This window comes from Crocuta crocuta, unplaced genomic scaffold, assembly GCF_008692635.1.
Source record: "Crocuta crocuta isolate KB4526 unplaced genomic scaffold, BGI_CrCroc_1.0 scaffold3, whole genome shotgun sequence".
In the NCBI taxonomy this organism is placed as follows: domain Eukaryota; kingdom Metazoa; phylum Chordata; class Mammalia; order Carnivora; family Hyaenidae; genus Crocuta; species Crocuta crocuta.
The window spans coordinates 4,086,078-4,103,032 of record NW_027529934.1 but is presented as its reverse complement, the minus strand read 5'-3'; the positions used below and the strand labels follow the sequence as shown (position 1 = coordinate 4,103,032).

Here is a 16,955-nt window from a genome sequence, read left to right as displayed (position 1 = left end):
TTCATCCATCCAGCAAAAAAAAAAAAAAAAAAAAGGAGGATTTTAAAATGGAATTTTTCTTTACACCAGCCTGGGTTTTGAGACAGGAAGATGTTCTTTTCCTTCTCTTAAAGGAGGAGTAAAGCTGTGACTTGAGTTACAAAATGGCCATCATACCTTGAACTAGTACCTGCTGAATGCTGTCCACCACCCAAGACCATTGTGGCTGGGCTACCTGCTTCGCGTGTCGTAATTAATTGTTCTCCGCTTCTGAGAAGAGAAAGGGCAGAAAGGTGAAGGTTTCACTCCAAATATGGGAGAAGGTGAGACATCATGAGAAACAACACCCTCATTGTTATTTTTACCTTTATATTTATGGAACGCTTACATTTTATTTTATGTATACACAGCAATTTAAAAAAAATGTTAAGTAACAGGCGTTAAGCGAATTAGAATACTTAATATGGGTTTTGAACTTCTGCCAGGAGTAGACTCCAAAGCCAGTTCTTCTTATTTGCATTGTTGCATTTATCCATTTCCAAACATTAGAAGATCCATCTATCAGATTCTGTGTAAATCCAGCACACAGATAATTTGTAAAAAAGCTTTCTTTCAAAATGTTCTGCGGTTTTTCTAATCTCGTCGCTTTTCTAATTTTCTAATCACATAACCTTGAAGTCGAAAGACACAGCCTGTGATAATCTGTGTACACTGTCTTCATTATTATCACAGACATTTCTGGGGAAAAAAAAAAAAGAAAACACACACACAAAAAAAAACACACACCAAAAACCCCTTTCCGCCCCCCACACATTCAAAGCTGCCTTTAAAGTCCCCACTTTGGTCACAGTTCAATCAGATCCACATTAGTCCTACTCATCAGACAGAAAAGTGTTCATGAGCATAAGGGGGATATTGACTTTAAAAATTTACTGGCGAGGCGTTCAGAGCCTGCAGGAATGTCAAAACTCCAACCTGCATTTTGATGTTTTTGCCTCCGGTTAGTCTTGACTGACATGCTTGGAGCACTTTGGTCTGTGCTCTGGCATCCATTAACTGTCCTTGACTCAATGTTACACAGGCCGTTATGGGCAGCTCGGTGCCTAATGGTTCCAGTGGATTAGACGCCCCAAGGTGTAAGGAAAACTCCCGCCCCATTTTAAGGGATCACATTGGCTATTCTTGGCTTCATTAGGGGGGCATTGTTTGATCCTAAATAATGAGAGCCTGTTAATTATTATTCTGATAATTGGGCCTCATGTGGGAGCACGGCAGAGAGCGAGGTGTTTTACAAGGAAGCGAGTTTGGAACCGGGAGAAAGAAATGTCAAGGTTGAGGTGTCTTTGAGAGGAGTTTGTTTATATGCAAAGTGTTTTCACCTAGGTGGGGACACGACACTGGATGGAGGAGAGGGAAGGAGGCTAGAGCGAGCTCAGGTCTATACTTACTTCAGCTACAGCAGATTACAAAATTACTACCTTGGGCGAGCCATTCAAAAAGACTCCCCAATCCCATGACGAAACCTGTAATTCCGTACAAAGAGATTGGGAATTGGTTTCTCTTGGAGGAGAGAGAGATCACAGGCGGGGGAGAGGGGTCCTTGTTGAAGCCCATCTGGGGAAAACTGTGAACTTTGTTTCTTTATATGCCGTTGTTTTTGCTTTTTTCCCCACCTAGGAAATGACAATCCAGTCCGTTAAGGGTCCCGCGGGAAGATTCCTGCCTGGTCAGACGGAGGGGTGGATGTCTGTCCAAGAGGCGCACATGTCAGGAGTGCCTGAGGTGGTAGGGAGGAGATGACCTTTGTGCAGAAGGTGGTGGTGACTGCGGGGGAGATTTCCCTGAGTAGGTGAGTCTCAAATGAACCTCTGACAGGCTGTAAAAATTTTGCTTTCTCAGACTCCCCATAAGTCAAAAGGAGAGCTTTAAAGCATTAAATCTGGACCTGGTCTCTTTTTTCCTTCGCGCATGCTGTGTTATAGCAGCCACAGTCATTTTTAATTATATTTATGCCACTCGTGTAATTGCAGGAGAGAAAAATCCAGAATCTACGAATCCACACAAGATCGTCTCTTTCCTGGAGTCCAAATAAGAGCCCACATTGTTTCTATCCACGTGAGGGAAGGGTGGGGTTTAAACAGATGCCTCAATTTAAAAGGAGGAGGGAGAGTTTGGGGGAAGGTAAATTCGCATTTGAAGCTTTCACCGGGGCTTTTGTCAGACTTGCACATACTTCAGGTAGAGCTGGCCAGCTGAGATGAGAGCTGGCCTGCCTGTAGACCAGGTGACAGTGACCGACAGGAAGAGAAGAAATAGAGAGAAGGACCATACTCGTTTTGAGTTCCAGTCCTGTGTTCATATGACTTCGCTTGGTTCTAAATCCCACTCTTCCAATTAAACTGGAGAGACTATCAGAAGTGCGTGTTCAAAACAGTTACATAGCCTGAAGCTTTGGACTTGCCGGAGCCTTCTTCATACAGCTCTGTGATTCTCTTTTGTACGTGTGAATGTTCTTTGAGATGCACCATGGGAGTTAGAGCAGGAGGAAAGGGTGGGAGGGCCAGGGCCACAGTGTTGGGGAATTGAAGAGTTAGTGGCCAAAACAGGTGATCCTGTCTGTGATCTCTCAGCCGTTCCTAACAGCTTCAATGCACCTCATAGGCTCATCAAAATGACACTGCACTTCACTAGAACATGGCGTCCTAAGTGCGCACTTATTAGAAAGCAGAGCCATCTTGGATCCTGTGCACAGGGGACTATTAAAGTCAGAATTGGCCAATAGAAGTAGATAGGTAGCACTAGCAGCCAGTGGAGACTTCCACTTCACTTGACCACTCATTCATTAGGTAACCTTGAGCTTAACTAATATTCTCGGTCTGATTCCTCATCTGTCAAATGAAGTTACGTATGTCAGCCTTTGAACCTGATAAAGAAGTTATGAGGCTAGAGTAAGGTTGTAATCACAAAGAAATTCCTAAAAATGAAATATTTATGTTTATGCAAACATAAGGTATGTTATTATTTCCAGATAAGTTAGGACAATAGGAACCTCTAGCACTATCCCTTCCTTCCCTCCCTACATCCCATCTTGCTGCTTCTTTTTTAAAGCAAGCTCTAAGCCCAATATGGGGCTCGAACTGATGAGCAAGAGCCCCATGCTCTACCGACCGAGCCAGCCAGACAGCCGCCATCTTGCTGCTGTTGCATTCTCATCTTTTCATTGCTGAGAGGATCAGCCCCCGATTGAAATTCCCATAAGAAGATCAGAGAGCTCTTCCACTGGAACAGACTAAGAACCCTTTAGAAATAGCACCTATTAAGAGCGGCCTACATGCACATATCTCTTAGATTTAATGTGAATCATTGAAGCTAACATTTTGTTGTGTCTGAACACAAGTTTGGCAGCAAAGAATATATCACTTTTCTGCCTAAGACTTACCCGTACAGGTGGAGAACATAGGACTGACTACTCTAACTTTCCTTTAAACAAGGTTCTATACAAATTATCAAAACTCTTCTTCTATCTTTTTAGATTTTCATCCCATATCATTTCCCAGGATTTCAAGTCCTGGATTTTATTTAGCCGTTTTCTTTGTATCTGTCCTGGAGAAGTTGTTGCATGTTTCCACGAGGGACAATGATCATGTCTTCCTGAGGTTGCTGAACAGTGGTGACATTATCCTTTCATACACTTACTACCCTGGTTCTGCAAGGCCTCGGCTTTTGCATCTGACGACTCCTCATCTTCTTAGCTTGTTTTCCTGCAGAAGCCTCTCTCTTCTCTTTGCCTGAAGTTCCAATTGCCAATTTTATGAGATGTTTTACTACCTTACAATTATCACAGAAACCACAGTCTCTCTCTGGAGAGCTCACAGTTTGCTAAATTAGATGAATGATAAATCATCAAGGGCCGTGGGTCAGAGACACTCCTAGATGAAAACGCTGTTTAGAAAAAGGAATAAAGCTTGGTTTATCCCCAGAACTTTTCTATTCCAAATAGGAAATCTTCCTCGGGTTTACCAGTTTACAGTGATGTCATCTTGTGTCTTGACATTCACTCGGGCAGCTGATCGCCAAGGTCTTTGGTGCCTTTGAACTTGTACAAATAGTTCCACTTCAGTGACTGTGACTCAGAAGGCAATCTCCCAGCTGCTGCTCTGTCCTCTGGATGGCAGGACATTTGTGTTTCATGGATGAACCCTGCATAGTGAATGTTATGGCAGAACATACATTCATATTCTCTCTCTTTCTCTCGAAATAGTCATAGAATGCTTCCTCGACTTTTTAGCTGGAGTTCACTGGCAATTCTTCTAAGCTTAACATTTCGTATTGCATACAAAATATCTGCAGTTCAAAATAGCATGCTCTTTTCCAATGATGTGTTTCCTAAGAAGAGGACATTGTCTTGTCTGTCAGTCTTCTTCTCCATCTCCTTATGTCTTGCTCACTAATATGATGGAGAGAAAGTTGTAAATACCATAGATCACAGGCTCTGTCAAGGTAAAGATTACTCAACTGGTCAAGTGACCATGGGGTGGCTTAAAAGCTGAAGTTAATATTTAGAATTAGGCATTTGAGTTGAACAGGAACCCAGGATAAGCCAAGGTGGAATGTGAGGTTGGAACCATGTCCAACCCCACCTCACCTCTCCCATCATCCACTTATGGGGTCACTATTACATAATTTATCTGGGGTGATTTTGGATCAGGTCGCCCTTCTTAGAAACCTGCCTCCTCCCCTCTGCTTTGCATCCAGAGCAAAAGTGATTGAAGAGAGATGATTTTAGGCTATTATGCTTTGGATTTATTCACAGCATCAAGTTAATCGAAAGTTGTTAATATAAGAGAAAAATAATTTTTTTCTGATCATGAACAAAGACACTTCCATTTAAGAGCCACAAATAACAGAAACCTATCTAAGCTCAATAACTTGATCAAAACTTCTAGTAGGGAATGGTGTGGGAGGCTAATGGGGTGGCAGTAGGCAAATTTGTGAAAACATCATCATGAATTCATTTCTCATTTTTCTTGTCACTGTTTTCTTGTCATTGTTCTGGTAGGTAGAAGACTTAAAGGAATTGGTCACAACGCACTGTCAAATACACTCGACAGAACACCTTATTGTCTCATGGGAAGTATTTTTATCCCATCGTCTGGGTCAGAATGGTTTTCTAGAGCCTCTGTGACTTGTGAATGAATTTGTCTATGATTAGGAAGGGCTAAACAGGTACCGCGGGCCATGTGTGCACCTGGTAACATAGACCAGTCAAGACAAATGACCCGAGTTACAGCTGTTAAACACGGGTAGAGGGCTTTTGGTTTGAATTGAGTTATTTTGGCAGTTTATGAAATAGCACAGGCTTGCTTCTGCAGAATTCTCTAATACTAAACTCTTTCAGAAGCGGTGCCTATAAGCATGAATATTTTCATCAGTCCAAAAAATATTTTACATCAGATTAGAATGTACCAGGCATTCCCTTAGGTGCTGGAGATGGCTAACTAGCTGAACAATATAGACATAATCCTTTTTCTTTTTGGGTGTATGTATATTATATATATATTTGGGTGTATATATTATAGTCTAAAAGGGAAGAAAGACATAATTAATCGTGTACAACAGAAGGAAAAAATATACAACTGCTATTGACTGAACTCAAATCTTCTTTTCTCAAGTAAACTAGTTCAATTGAAATACTACTTTTTTCTTTCTGCCAGTCTTTTACTTCCCCACCCCATGGCTTCTTTTCACTGGATAAGAGCCAAGTGACTGTCCCAAAGGAGTCTGGTCAAGTCTCAGGCTTTCAGACTTCTATAGAGATGTGCTGTTAGCCTCTGCTACTTTTTTCCTCTCTACCTACAAAAAGTTATTTGAGACAGAGAAGGTTTTAACATCTGCCCTCTAAAAAGGAAGTTTCTGTATGTGTGTCTATATGTCTGCACATGGAGAATGGAAATCTTAGAGATTATCCATATGACTCTATTTTCCAAATTCATGCATCTCAGCTGCCAAATGAGACCAAGTTACCTACATACCCAAACTCAGAAACCTCTTTAGCAGATCAGTTAGGAGGTCAGACCCAGGACTGTAAGAAAGAATTTGTAGCTTGGGCTCTCTGTGTGGTGTCAGATGAGTAACCAGAATTGCCCTCATTTGAGAATTTGTTGCCATTTGGCACGATTAACTCTAAGTGTCCTGTAGTCCTCATTTCCATCACAGCTGCTGCACGACTCTGATAAGTGTCCACAGGGGTGTGGGAAGGGAGTCGCAGGAAGAATGGAATTTGTGTGGCTTTGGTTTTGGTTTGCTTTGCTATTTTCAAACTCAGAAAAAATGCACAATAAGAAATAGGTCAAGTTCGGGGCACCTGGGTGGCTCAGTCGGTTAAGCGTCTGACTTCAGCTCAGGTCATGATCTCACGGCTCGTGAGTTCAAGCCCCATGTTGGGCTCTGTGCTGACAGTTCAGAGTCTGGAGCCTGCTTCGGATTCTGTTACTCCCTTGCTCTCTGCCCTACCCTGCTTGTGCTCTGTCTCTCAAAAATTAATAAAAACATAAAAAATTTTTAAAAAAAGAAATAGGTGAAGTTTAACAGACATAGAAGACTTTGATATTTATCCAAGTAGATGATAAACAGTCGCTTCTAACGTTGTTAGTTTGACATACCTACTTGCTAAATAAAATATTTGGCATAGATTTACCCCACCACAGAAGAACTGAAGCCATTTGTCTTTTGGTAAAATGCACTTTGCCCTGGTTTAGAACAGGCACACTTGCTAGCCTGCATCTGCAGCATCGAGTGAAGGAAAGTTTGGCAGTCACTACAGTGTTTCTATATCCTGAGCCAAAGCAACGTCTTCGTGATTCGTAAAGTGCCAAGTCATTCAGTTCAAGAGGGGGGAAAAAAGGACAATGTTTTTACAGAATGGACCGTGTGGTCTAGTTGTCTTCTATAAATGGCCCCTGCGTGTTCCAGCATGCCACACAGGGTAGATTGGAGGCAGAACTGTGAAGCATTCAAACCATGTCTTCATTCCCTTCTTGTTTCTCCCTCCTAAACTTGATTCTTTCTACCTGTGTCCTGGCCTCCACTCTGTCATCATTGTCTAGTTTCTTGGCTCTACAAGGACCACCCCATCTCACAAGTTGACTTCACATTTGTGTTCACTGTTCCATGGAAGTACAATTTATCAAATATTTGCTCCACACCAGATTCTCTACTAGGCCCTTTGAATGATTTTCTCAAACACCAATAAGTAGGTACTGTTATGATGGCCACTTCTCAGATTTTCTAAATATCACAAAAATTTGATAAACACATTATGTCTAAAGCAGAACTCTTGACCTCCCTCCCCATCCCCACCAAATCCCGTCTTCCTCATTTGCCTTGTTTTCAAACTAACCCCTCAGAGTCATTTTTGACTCCTCTCCTTCCCTCATTCCCATACCTAATTCAGCAACAAGCGTTGTCCACTCAACTTTTAATATCGATCTCAAATCTGACCATTTCTTAGAAGCTTTATTATTATTTCCCAGACTAAAACAAGACTTTGCATTGACATCTCCTCTCCCTGGATATCCCTCCCTCAGACTTTCCCTCTGGCTAACACTATCTCTATATTAAGATTTAAGTAAGATGCCATGTCCTCAAACAGCTTTTCTTGCCTACCCCGTTCTCACTTTCTCTTTCTCTTGATTTAGTTCTTTTTATGGTAGCTTTTCTACCTCTTCTTAGTGCTTACTCTACTGTGTTTCTCTATTTGTATTTTGTCTTCCCTAATAACACGCAAGTTTCATTAGGATAAAGAATTAGATTCTCAAGGTAGTTATAGGTAGTAAGACACAGAGTGGACACTCAATAATACTTACAAATAAATAAATAGACCGACAACGAAATGCAAGCCAACAGAGGTTGGGTAAAATTGCCAAAGGATGCACAGCTCATAAGTGGTGGAGTCAGGATTGGAGCCTTGGTCAGTCTGTCTCTTACTTGCTGTGCAAAACTATGTTGCATCGCCTTTTCCTCCCCATCAAAACAGCCCTGCATCCTGGCCTCTTCACTCTGGTTTCCTAAGAAACCCAATGTCTCACCTAATTCTCTCTTAGTAAGTATCTGCCTTTTCATAGAAAAGCAGACATCTTTATAACTTTGCCTCAGGATGGTAATTTGGTTATGAAAAAGAATTAAATCTCCACTTTCAATTAGAATTCCAATCCCTAAGAAAGAAGAGTTGGGAGATATTTTGGAAGGCTGTGTGATGGCGAGGGGAGCTTTGAGACAATGAAGAATGTCCTTTCCTCAAACCACACGAAGAAGTTGGATCCATCTATGCCAACAATAGACTCGTATCATCACCCTTCACACACACATCAAATATACAGTTGACAAAGGTGTGTTTTGCATATGACCTTCTTGCCATCCTTAAAATAACCCTTTAAGTAAGCAAGTGAGATTCCTTATTCCCACTTCACAAAAGAAGAAACAGTCTCAGATGGCTAGATGACTCTGTCCGAGGACACTTGGCCAGGATGACAGAGCAGGCGATGATGTCTATCTCTTCTGAGTCCTCTCAGAAGGTCTCTACTCACTATCCTGTAATACATTTTCATTTCCATTGTTGTCCCTCTGACAGTGTGAAGTATGGAGATAAGAAACTATATATTAACAAAGGGGCACAGCTATGAAAAAGTAGTCTATTGTGGGTGGGGTCATCTTTTTATCCAAAATAGAGCAAATTTATTATAAACTCAAATGCTGATACTACTGTTTAAAAAAGGGGAAGAATTAAAAAAATTTTAATGTTTGTTTTTGAGAAAGAGAGAGACATAGTGCAAACAGGGGAAGAGCAGAGAGAGAGGGAGATGCAACATCTGAAGCAGGCTCCAAGCTCTGAGCTGTCAGCATAGAGCCTGATGTGGGGCTCGAACTCATGAACCATGAGATCCTAAGCCAAAGTCAGATGCTCAACTGACTGAGCCACTCAGGCGCCCCCAAAGGGGGTGAATTTTATGCTTCAAAATTTCTGATACTTTGTCCCAGTCTTAGTCTCCCCACCAACTCTCTGTTCTTTCTGCCAATCTTCTTTCCATTGTTGAATCTTTCTTTCCTCCCTCCATCCTTCACTCCTATTCTCCTTCCCTCCTTCTCCCACTCTTTCCTTTTTTCTCTCTCTCCTTCCTTCAGTTCTTCCTTTCTCATTTAATTGTTAGAATAAGTGGAGTAAAGGGTAGAAATATTTTCTTGGTTGAATGTTCTTTCACTTCCTCCTTTATAGAATGATCCCAATCACTTGCGTTTATCCATAGAAATTCATCCTCCAACTGGTAAGTTAACTCTCTCCATCATCATCATCATCATCATCATCATCACTTCAATTTTATTAAACACTTACTATATGACATGCAGTGTGATGATGGCTTCACATTTATTGTGATTCAAATCTCGAAACACAGAATGAGGTATTACACCCATTTTACAGATAAGAAAACTAAGTCTGAGTAATTTGTCTAAGCTCACATAGCTAGTAAATGTAGAGCTAGGTTATAAATTCATGGATGATTTCAAACCTTGTTTTAACCACTCTATCAGGTCTTGAAATGACATACATATATATGTGTCCCTGTCCTCGGCAGATATTGCTAATCATTCATGATAGCTTTACTACTGAGCCCAGAGCTGTTCTTAATCCAGCCCTTCAGGCTACTGCTAGCACTTATTTAGAGCTGGCATGGAGATAAAACTATTCTCATCATTACGTTGCTTTAACTCACCAAAATAGTTCCGATTTGCAGGGCTAGAGATCTCATGATTTTGTTTGGGGTTTATTTTCTTGTTTTATAAAGTTGTCACAGTCCTTGTATTTCCAGAACAGACCCCCTGACTGCTCCCAACATGCTCTCCTTCATTTTCAGACTTAACTGCACCCCTTTCTATTTTGAAGGTCCGGGAGGCTTCCAGGAGTCATCCCGTTTCTCCAGCTGTAAGCAGAACACTTAGGATCCATGGCCCAACACCCCAAGCTACTTGGTATCCATCCACAGCCAAGGCGACATAACTACCTTCGTAAGAAGAGGCCCCTGCCTGCTGTTCTTGATGCGGTCCCCAACAATGCTAAGTAACGAAGTAGCAGATTTGAGCTATTGGATCATTAAAGACAAGAAGATGGTCAAATATATATGACTGGTTTCAAGGAGGTGGCTTAGCCCATCACACACAAGTGAGATGTTTTGCACCGGACCACATCTAAATGAACAGCTTCACCCTTTTTCCTATTTTTTACTTCCATGAAGTGTCTCAGGAATTAGCAATTATTTCCTCCGCATCTTAGTATCTCAAGGCCCTGAGGGGATAGGGAAGAGGGAGGGTGAGTGAAACCCAGTGAGAATGGTACCAGGAAGCTTGCTCAGGAAGTGTTGTTCAGACTGGGATCGGAATCGGCAGGGCAGAAGGTGGTGGGGCCACAGCAGCAGGGATGTGGTCGGTGACTTGCGTCTTTGGAAGCCAATCCTCACCCCTCCCTGCTGAGGAGCTCCATCCACTGTCCACTCTCCACCTTTCATCTGCGGGTCTCCCTCAGAGGTCCAAGCGCTAGCTGGGGCTCCCGTCACTGGGTCTCAGGCCAGCTGTGCCACATACTTGCTGTGGGACCTTCAACAAGGGTTGGAAGCCTTCTGATTCTCGGAAGCCTCCTTGCTAGAAGGGTTGACTCTCCAGCCTCTTTGGAAATCAGAATCACCCAGAGAACTTTTATAAACACAGGTGCCCATAGCACAGCCTCTGCATATTGGATGCAGAGGATGTGGGAAGGAACTCGGGGAGGCATCAGTATTTTTACAAAGGTCCTCGGGAGAGTCAAAGCCACCTGACTGGGCAACCTTAAGGTCCCGTGTGGCTCTGAGCAAATTCATGCGTCTGAGTCCCAAACAGATCGCAGGGTTAATCAGCGAGCTTGCTCGGGTGGATGCAGCTTTAAACACACATGCTTCTTAGGGGCCCGTTAGGTGCTCAAGGTTTGGTTGGAAAGCTCAGAGCCGCCAGTCCCTAGCAAAGAGCAGAGCATGGGACGCCCTCATCCTTGGTGAGAGTTTGCGATGTTTATGTAGCTGTCAGCATCAAGTGGGTGCTCAAAGTATTAGAAAGTCAGTGAAAGGGAGCTGGTAATTAGCTGAACCACTGCGCTCTAGAGGTCATTTCACCCCCTCCGTGACAGCCGGGCTTCCTCTCCGCTGCGCAGTGAAGCCTTGTGCGGCCTGAGCTTTTTCCTCCCCACCAGCTCCAACAACAAAAAGGAACTTCTCAAGGAAACTCTACAGTGGAATTCAAAAGGAACAATAGACTCGGGTTTGATTTGTTTAATTCTGAAATCAAGGTCACTCATGAGTAGCACAGCTCTTATTTGTGTGGTTTGGATGGGTTTTGTTTTTTGGTTTTTGGGGTTTTTGGTTTTTGTTTTTTGTTGTTGTTTTTTTTTTTTTTTAACAACATCTTTCTTTTCATTTGATGGTCCTGTCATCTCCAGGACTGTGTATGTTCCGGATCCTGCCTGTATTCAAAGCTGTTATTAAGTGGAGTCTTTTAGATTTTAGAGAAATGATAATGGTTCCAAAGATGACAGAAAGTGGCAGCTGGTGACAAAAAAACCCCTTGATAAGACGACAACAGTAAATCAAACTACCGCCACTTTTTCGTTTCATGTTTGTTAATACCACCTCGCCTTTTGAAGTTTAAAGCAAGGTTCAAAAAAGCCAGGTGCTGAATCATAATATTAAAGCAAGTAAGGAGCTCCATGAAAGCGAGGAGATCTGAGTGGGGGAAGCAACAAACACAGCTTTCAACTGCCTTTTGTCGGCCTTTCCGCAGATGTCACCAGTGGTTATCCCAGCAGAGGGTTCGGCTTGTAGCAGCGCCTCTGGCTGATTCCCGCTCTGCGTTTCAAGTGTCAATCAAAAAGGAAGGACGCAGCTTAGGTCCTGGTCATTGTCCTGTGAAAAGAGCCAAGCATTTAACATTGATTTAGCTCCCTCAATATACAAAGATAGAGCCAGCTTTGTGCATCGAAAAGGGCCTTTGGCAAGGTTACTTGTAGAGCAATTCCATCGCATCCGACGCGCCTTGGGTTCGCTGTCACACCGCGGTGTCTGGAGCCCTCTGAAAAGTTATTCAGGACTCAGTGAGCAAATTAAAAAGAAATAACACATTCCCTGCAAGAGCGGTGCGGGTTCGTGGAAAAGGCCTGTTAGCGTCTCGCGGTCTTGAGAACAGTTTAAATAATAACAAGAAACATCCAGCACTTTGGAAATAAGCTAAAGCATGCAAGAAAGGAAGCCGGAGGAGCCCCAAGAACCCTAGAGGGCGGGGTAGGGGGGCACTCCGGTGAAGGAGGGCAGCTTGGTTTACAACATGTTGTTCCTCCAACTTCATTCCACTTTGTTTGTAGCCTGTGTGGCCTCCCGGGCTGAAAGTTCACACAGGTTCCTAGTATGCCTTGCCTTTGTGTTTCCATCTCCTGTGAGTAGACTCGAGTTTGGCCAAGTTGGGCACAGGGAGGGGAGACGTGATTACAGCAACGTGTGAGATTTACCAAACGACCTTGTGGCTTCTGTTGCTCTTCTTTTCTTTTCTTTTTTTATTTTATCTTCAACACTTAGTTAATCAAGCATTTTTCTGAAGTATAGTTGACACACAGTGCTACATCAGTTTCAGGTGTACAACACCGTGATCTGACAAGTCTATACGTGAGGCTATGTTCACCCCACGTGTGCCTACCATTAGTCACCGTGTAGCACTGGTACAATACCCTTGACCATATTCCCTGTAATCTCCTCATTTTCGTGCACAAGAGGCAATTACAGAATTATAGCTTGACTTGTGTTTTTACTTTTCAACTGCTTGGTCTGTGTCCGTGTGGAACGGTCAGCCCCGGGTATTGTTACAGTTCTCATTTTGCAAGTGTTTTTCTCCTGATCACTTAAGAGTCAAGCTCCCCGAAATTTACTAAGTGCAAGTCTTGGGATACTTGGTGGTTGATCCGGTTCAACACACGTGATGGATGCTTCCTGAATGTCTATGTGCCCTCCATCACTTCCCAGCTTTCTTTGCAGTTGGTTTGGAGAACTGAGATGAGTTTGAGCTCATGGGAATGTGAACAAAGGGTTGTATCACTTCTGCTTTGAGATACTAATAATCGGTATGTCTCGTCTCTCCTTTCTGCCCCGTGAAAGACTGTGCGTTGAGAAGGCAAAAGCCCCAAAATAGAAGCAACTGCTACCCCTAAGTAAGGGCAAGCTAACTGCGACAGTCATCCATGCCCAGTGGATTTTGCATGAGCAAGAAGAGGTAAGCCTTTTGGGGGCGGTTAAACTACTGAAGTAGAGTCTCACTGGCCGTGTCTGATACACCCCGTGTAACTAGAAGTATCCTGATCAGGCACTCATTGAAAAGGATGGTTCTGAAATTTTGGCTTGGCATAGAGCTTTTCCCAGCAGCTGATCTAACCTGTGCAAATATAGTGAGATGATAAATGGAAACACAACGATGCAAAAATGGTTCGTGTTTCATTTAGCCAAAGTTCTGGGCCTTCAAACAATGAGTAGTCTGTCATACTGGGCGGGGGGCGGGGGGGTCACCTCTTCCTTTATGCCCACCCATATCCTCAATTCCTTTGCCAAATTGTCCTTTTGATGCATCTTCCTGTCAACATCTTGACTCAGAATAAACCACACTATCTGCCTTTTTCACTCTTGAACCCAGTGTGACTTACAGGAGACAAATCAAGCTCGCTGATGAGTGCCACTGCTGACTTTGGGTCTCTGGTCTCAGCTGCCCCTCAACGCCAATTGACAGTTCCATCACATGTCCTTAGTTTCTTCTTCCATCCTCTTAGCAGATGATATTACTCTCAATTTCACAGCAAAACAACAAAGGTAATTGACATGGTTTCCCTAAAATTTCCATCCATACTTCACGAGCTTTTCTGTGTCTCCCTCCACTATTTCCAAGGATTCGTCCTTTCATCCAAGGATGAGCCACACACCTGTCCTCTGGAACTCATCTCCCAGGACTTTGCTCTATTAATTATCTTTTTCATTCCTGGGATTTCCAACTTCAGTGGCTCCACCTTCCTAGCATAGAAACCAAGCCTGCTCTCTAGGCTTCTAGATAGAATGGTCTTCACTGACATTCTCCTTTTTCTCATTCCCCAGCTATTACTTGATCCGTGACAATCTCTATTTACCCGCGCTTCTCTATTTAAATCAACAGCGTCCATGTTACCGCATAGGAATATTAGATCATTGTCTGGCCTACACCTCTCTGTTCCATGTATACCTTTCACGCATTGCCTTCCTATTGCGTTCTCCAATCTTTGTTTCCATCAGCTTGTTTCTCCCAGCTTGCCATCCTCTGCTCTGGCCTCTCTTTCCAGATTTCTTTTGCTAGATTCCTGTCCCTTTGACCACCATCCCTCCCCTGAATGCCATCTCTTGAGCTCTAACTGTGGCCCCTTTTCTTTTCTAATTCATGGTTTTTGAGACAGCCTTTGTGGTGCCGGCTAGAATCTGAGAAAGGACTGAGTTAAAGAAATCAAAATAGGGGCGTCTGGGTGGCTTAGTTGGTTAAGCATCCAAATTCAGCTCAGGTCATGATCTCATGTTTCCTGGGTTCAAGCCCCACGTTGTGTTCTGTGCTGACAGCTCGGAGCCTGGAGCCTGCTTCAGATTCTGTGTCTCCCTCTCTCTCTCTGCCCCTCCCCTGCTCTCTCTCTCTCAAAAATAAATAAACACAAAAATTTTTAAAGCTCAGAATAATCTATTTATTAGCAGAGGGGTCTTCTTGGCCCAGATTATGACTCTGTACTAGACTAATTTCCCCAGTATGATTAGGCTGTAGTTTTGCAAGTAGGTATGACTTAGATTTGCACCAACAACTGGTTCTCCACCAATTTTTATGGCGCTAGGCCCCTGCACAGAGCTTCTATAAATACGTTCCTTAGATTTGTTGTTGTTGTTTTTTAAATATTTTTAATGTTTATTTATTTTTTGAGAGAGAGAGAGGGAGAGAGAGACAGAGCATGAGCGGGGCAGGTGCAGAGAGAGAGGGAGACACTGAATCCGAAGCCAGCTCCAGGCCCTGAGACGTCAGCCCAGAGCTTGACGTGGGGCTCACACTCACAAACTGTGAGATCATGACCTGAGCCAAAGTCAGACACTTAACAGACTGAGCCACCCAGGGGCCCCATGAAGTTCCTTAGATTTGTGACACCCTTTGTGCTATCTAGTGGCTACAGGGGACAGTGTGTCGCCTGGTTGCTGCCTCTTGCCCCAATACCTTTGAAAATGCACTTATTCACCTGTGAACTTCTGGGGATCAAGCTCAAAGCAATTCTATGAGAGAGAAACCTGTACTTTCATTTGCTCTGGTCCAGAGATCCTCTCTAAAGACTGTCTTGCTTGACTCTTCTTTCTTTCTGCTTTCCATCTTACCAACGGGAAAAGTCTTTGCCGCCATTTATTATTTGTTTGTTTATAGCAGGCTCCTCATCAACACTGAGGAGATCACGACCTGAGATCGAGAGTCTCATGCTCTACTGGCTGAGCCAGCCAGGCACTCCAAAATTCTTGACTGCTTTTTAATGCTCACTAGCACTAGTTAGTGATTTTACACGTGAATCTTTTGCTTCAATTGGACTTTAAACTCCTTGCTTCAGAGAGCATGTTTTCTGTTCCTCGTCGTCTTACACCCCATTCCTAGACACCCTCATGAGCATATTCCCATGCTTACACTGACCAAGACCTCATACTAAGGACCTAGGGACACTCTCCTCTTCAACCTTTTCCTTATGACCGTAGACACAGAACACTTCTTTACTGCAAAGATGACCCGATTCCTTTATCCTTGAAAAAAGAAATGTTGGTTCTTTCAGAATCGGAACTTCTCCGGGCATGCCCGGGTGTGGCAATTAGCTTAACCCCTTTGACTGAAGCTGTTAGTCTGCTTCACCGAGTCATCAACTTGAAGTGGTTGATTCTGTTGGGTTACCCGCAGATACACACTGGTTTTGCGACTTCCGCCCAGCTCCTTGGCCATCATGGGAGTCTTACACTGCAATTCATTTTCAAGCATTTACTAAGTTGTGAAACCACCAAGCACGGACACTGCTTGGCTTTCTCATTCTCGCCCTCCCTCAGTCTGCTTTTGTCCGAGCAGTGCTCTGTGGATCTCAGTTGCTGGGGCTGCTCACTGCGTCTCTAGCATGTGTGAGTTTTGTGCCCCTTTGACTCATGGGCAGCCAGGAAATTTGTGTTTACCTCCTATCACCCAAACAGCCAAAGCAAAGTGAAAAGGAAAAAGAGAAACGAAAATTTAAAAAAAAAAAATAAGATCACATAGTTAGAGTCCTGTAAATTACAAACAACAACAACAACAAACCTTCTAGCATTCTGACTGAATCCAATCTTTGGTGTCCTCCAAAAGGACACTGTGCGTGGGGGTGGAGGAGTGGGGAGTGAAGGAGAGAGGAGAAAGCTGCGTTTCAGCACAAGCCTGTGTCCAATTGTACTAAGACCTGCCTTTGCTGTTATTTGATTTATTGCAGTTCATCAGAGCAGTCAAAACGGGTATGAAATTCTGCATTCCACCTGGTCTGAAATAGACTAGCTACCAGGGATGTGGGCAGATCAAATGTTTTCATTCTGGTTCCATTTGGCCTTTGCTGTATCAACAGCAGACACAGTATGTTACTGAGGTAGTTCTCTTCATAATTCGTGGATGGCTTCTTCAACATCCCACCTCTCAGAATCAGCTAAAAATGAAGGCCCTGAGGCTTCCCTGGCCTGTCACGGAGGCAGCAGTGCAATGGGACTGTGAGTTCGGACGGCCTGGGGGGGAAACCTGACTCTGGTACCCACTAGCTGAGTGAGTGGAGCTATAGAAAGATGGCAGTAATGATAGTGCCTGCCTCAGGCGCTGCTGGGGGGGGGGGG

The 16,955-nt window shown here is 43.5% G+C and overlaps 1 long non-coding RNA gene across 1 annotated transcript in view; it reads left to right on the top strand.

Moving 5' to 3' along the window:
* Positions 1 to 1,663: 1,663 nt before the first annotated feature.
* LOC144230790 (uncharacterized) overlaps positions 1,664 to 16,955 on the top strand; it is a 20,375-nt gene continuing 5,083 nt past the window's right edge. Inside the window, exons 1-2 of the long non-coding RNA XR_013334870.1 lie at positions 1,664 to 1,828; positions 13,197 to 13,311. This is a non-coding gene — a long non-coding RNA (uncharacterized LOC144230790). The remainder of the gene's footprint in view (positions 1,829 to 13,196; positions 13,312 to 16,955) is intronic.